We start from the raw sequence: 5,000 nt of genomic DNA, 5'->3' as shown, positions 1-5,000 counted from the left end.
ATTTCATGAATTCAGCAGAATCATCGTGTTTATGAAACAAAGGTCACATGACCAATTGTTGCAACTCTGTGCAAAATAACTAAAGAGGTGTAGTGGAAGGTAAGCTGACACAAATGTTTCTGTTCAGAAAATAATTTACCTGCCTTCACCACCAATGCCCATTTCAAACTGCAATATTGTCCTATTTGAAGCAATCGCTCACCTTATTTTCAATCTTTTGACACATACATTTCACCATGGGCTGTGTTCGTCTGTTTCAACGAGCATCTATGCTCCAACAACCCTTGAGTACTGTCTCAGTCCCGAGAGGCATTCGATGATGGATCTCGCCAAACTGAAGTATGCTTCCCAGCTTTCTACATGTGTCCAAGTGATTGTCCCTGCTGTTGATGGTTCTTTCAATTACCATGCCAACAACCCATCAAGAAGAGCTGGGCAAAGGAACCAAGAGGGCCGAAAGATTTAATGCTAATCCTACCTTGGGACTTTAACATCAGCCTGGGTCACTAGGAGAAAGCTAAAACCTAATTTGGTTGCCAAAGAAATGTGGTGAGGACTCGGTTCAGACTTTTCACTACAACGGAATTTCTTTCTGCACAACAAATTTTGTTTCTCTTTTCACGGTTGGCAGGGAAACTGCGACAGCAAAAACAGGTAATGGAGCAAGATGTGCTTGATGTAGAGGAACAAGTGAATTTCACCTCGTCAAGTGACTCTGTGTTTTCGCCCCTGCGCCATATCAGCCACCCTATTCAAGTTGTAGATCAGTACAATGTTTGCACTTTGGTGACATGCGAGCGGCTACTTCAGGTGATATGCGAGGAGTCGGAGCTGGAAGTACCAGCCCCAGCGGTTTGAAGGAAAGCACCTTACATAGCCGTCTATCTAGGAGTTGAAGATAGTTGCCCTTGTTAGTTAAAATAAAGGGCCCTAAGTATTAGAAAGTTTAATCAGACTACGGCAACCGTGATAGAACAAAATTTTGATCACAGGGATTGCAGCTAGTTCATGGTTATTCGAGCTCATTCAACTAAAAGCATGAACATAACATTAGCCATCCAGGACTGATCTTTAAGAAATGTTAAAGGCGCTGCCTTTAAGAAATATTAAAAGCCTGGCCTTTAAGAGATGCACAGAATTATATAGGGTGGTTTTTGGTTATCTGGTTGGTCATATTTTTTATAGAGGGCTGTGATCAGCTGCTACGAAGGAACCCTTGTTTGGTGTGCCATTGTTAAAGTAAAGAAAAAGAATAACATGACTGAAATCAGTTTGCCTTTATGTGTTAGTGGGTAAATGTGTCATCGGATAAGGCAAGTTCCATGTTAATTTCAAGAATGGTCGCGATGCAAAAATTGACTTCACGTTTCTGTCTCTCGACAGGACGCTTTTGTCAGGCCGTGAAAGAAATTTTAACACAGCATAGCACAAAGAATGCACTTCAACGAAATACTAGTTTCAACGTCAAATTACATGTACCAGTGGGTTTTTGGGGGATTTGCAATTTAGATAAATTGACTCATTCGCTCAAGCATTTGTACTAGGGTATTTCTTACAGCCAAAAACAGATATTTACTAGCAGCTTTTCCAAAATAAATTTATGCTTTGGAAAGACCAAGAAATGTGTTACGATATGCCCAAATTGCATTGATAACTGCGATCACATTTATGTACACGAGCGATAACAAAATGCACCATTTTACTTTATTTACGTGAGCTACAAGGCGCTAAAATGGCGTTTTTGGAACTTCCCTCGATTTCAGAAAAAATTAAGGGCTTTGAGATCTTTGGATACTATTTTCGAAAATAACTCACTATTTAGGCAAAATATAAAGAAATTCGAAAAGATTGAAATCGCAGGAAAATAAACGCTACTGAGCCGAAATAATGGTTTGCAGTCAAGGCTGCCCCTTAAATAAGCTTATAAAAAACACAACGATACAGGTAAATCAGCACTCTTTCTTTCCAAACTCGTGGGTTTTTATTTGTAAGGAGGCTCGAAATAGTTTTTGTGAATAGAGGATATATTTATATTCCATATATATAAAAGAATTAGGAGAAATGTGATCGAAATAAGTGGTCTTTTTTTATTTCTGGTGACCCATTTGAATCATGAGCTGATGCGAGCAGCTTACGAATTGTGTGTGTGGCTTATGCGTGCGCCCTTTTGACCCTCCGTAATTTATTTTCAAGAATACATTTTCACATGTATAAGGCTGTTCAAAGCACTGAATTTAAACACACCATGGATCACACCCTCACAAGCTAAGCTGGTAAAATTATAATTGTGTCAGATATATTTTCCTTTCATCCTATAGGAAAACCCTGAGCAGTACTCAATAATAAGGGATGTGATTTCACGGAGGATAAAGTGAAACCACCGTCTGAAATTTGCAGCTATGAGCAATACTCATAAGTGAGGTCTCGGAATAACTGAATTGCATTTTGGAACAATGTTGGATTTCCATTTACTACATTTTCAAACACAGTGAGTAAATTAGGAAAATGCAAATGGAAGTGCTTCCTTCTTGCTGAACTTTGGCATCCATCACAAGACAATGGGTCTATACCAAATTCTGGCCAGGTTGTCAATTGCCCCCCACTTCATTCAAATAACTGAACAGCCACTGCTGTTGTTGGGATAACATCTGGTGTCACCTTAACTGTCTTGTCCATAGCTGCTTACATAATGGTGTAATGTATTCTCTGTTCTATTATAATGTAGAGAGAATATGAACATACTGGTAGCTAGTGATTTAAGGACATGGTTATATTTGTATACCAGTATTTAAGGACTAAATATGAATACCAAAATTGCTTACACAATCAGTTTCAAACTAAAAACATTTCATATCTGTCACAAGTAGGCAACCTAATTTTCAGCCTTGTAATGATGCACGTGATTATCATTGCCATAGGATATATCTTTTGTACATGCGCGTGACCTTTTGTATGATTTATTGTTACACTAGTAAACATAGGAACCGAGAACCCTCTGTCTCTATTCTTTCGCTATACGCTATTACTTTGATACAATGATACAAGCCTGATCCTCAGTATTACCTGAAAGAGCTTTTTGGAAACCTTCCAAAAATTCATCTAACTCCTTAAACTGGTATGTTTGGGCATAGCTTTGAGGCTCATGGCAGTGACGGCACGTCTTATTTAAGCCATTTGTCCCTGAATAGCCTGAATGATAATTACAGTATTCTACTTGCTGAAGCAAGCAAAGTTTAGGCAATAATCTTATAACCAATAAAACAGGAACAAAACTCGTTGAGAAAAGAAATTTCTTAAATATTATGTTTTTACTGCGTTACAGGAAGAGGGGTACTTAACATTATGCAAGCAGCTATGGACAAGACAGATCGATGAAAACACCGCACTGAAATTTACCATTGTCCATATTTTGAAGATTTGTGTTAACAATATCAAGTATAGCATGCTGGGAACTGTGTTTACTACGAAAACCGTATTGCTGATCATAGAGAATGAGGCAATCTTTGACAAACTTGGTAAGTCTGGAGTACATAAGTTTTTCAAAAATCCTGTTATAGATCAAGAGCAGTGAAATAGGTCGATAGTTTTCGGGCAGATTTTTCATCTTCGTCCTTAAATATCGGGATGATCTTATTCATATCCGCAGTTCATATATGATCAATTTCCTGTTCTTCTAAACGATTAAATGGACTTGCACACAGGGCATTTTTCACGTAAGCGACTGGTTGTGGAGAGGGAAGGGCTGTGGTTGTTTCTGGAGAGGAAGGTGTTTCTGCTATAGCTACAGATAACTGAAGAGGCAATCGCGATGCTGACCGGTCCTTATCAGTTGTTCCAGATTTTATCCCCAGATTCTTCTTCCTTATATGTTATGAGAAAATAAAAACAATATTACAGGGGTGACACAGTTGGCTAGTGCATGGCCTTTGGTGTGCAAGGTCCCGAGTGTGATTCCTGGTGACATAACATCCAAGTTACTCCTTTTCTCCTTTCTGAGTAGCTTTCTCTAGCTTTAAACACCCTTAAAAGGGAGAATTGATGGAGAGAAGGGGTAAAATGAGTGCACTGTCACAAATTATTGAAGTAAAATATGGTTGCATTACCTTTGCTTTACCTTTTTTACCTTTATTATTCTCATGAAACCGTCAAACATACAGAATTCATCATAATTTATTTATCATGAAACCACCACCAGAATCTTGCTCTAGCAGTGTCCCATAATGCTAAAATTTTGTTCTCAAGCAACAAAGCTCATAACCAACTTCACATTTGAACTTCACTGACCTGTAGAGCATGTCTTCTTCACTGTCAGTCAATAATTGACTGTCATCGTGAAGGTCCTCATCAAGCTCCCGTAGAGCATCACCGAGATAATTCGAATCAGTAAGGGTGATGGAAAAAGAAAATACATATCATAACTAAAAATAAACATGTATTTTGTGCATCTTACAGATAAGAATATTTACATTCACTAGCCTAAAAAAGACATCAGGAAAAAAATTCCTTTCCCCAGAGGCTTTGAGATAGTTATAGACGCATGTAAAAAAAGCTGTCAAGTTTCAGTAACCACAGGTAAGTGTTACACTTTTTAATATTTCCGACCTCTTGAGAAAAATATGTGTCTCTGATTCCTAGACTTGTTTCAAATCCAGCCAGAGTGCTAAATCTAGATCTCAGCATGGGGACAATTATGAAATAAGTTCTAAAGTTTACATCAACTTTGATTGTGATAAATAGAGCCACAAAGAAATTACTATGTTGGATCATCACTGTCGCTACTTGTGTCACTGTATGAATAAGTGGTGTGATCATCCTCGTTATCTAAAATGGAAACCTCTCCTTTCTCCACGATGAAACTTGTATCACCAGCAGTGGTTAATTCACTGCCTGTGACATCAACTGCTGCATCAAAGCTGAAAAGGACGCAACAACCAACAGCTAAAAGATCTAGATAACAAAATATTGCAAAACATCTTTTCCACTGATGTGATTTGTACATA

Source organism: Montipora foliosa, chromosome 8 (genome assembly GCF_036669935.1).
Source record: "Montipora foliosa isolate CH-2021 chromosome 8, ASM3666993v2, whole genome shotgun sequence".
Taxonomy (NCBI): domain Eukaryota; kingdom Metazoa; phylum Cnidaria; class Anthozoa; order Scleractinia; family Acroporidae; genus Montipora; species Montipora foliosa.
This window is presented reverse-complemented; position numbering follows the sequence as displayed.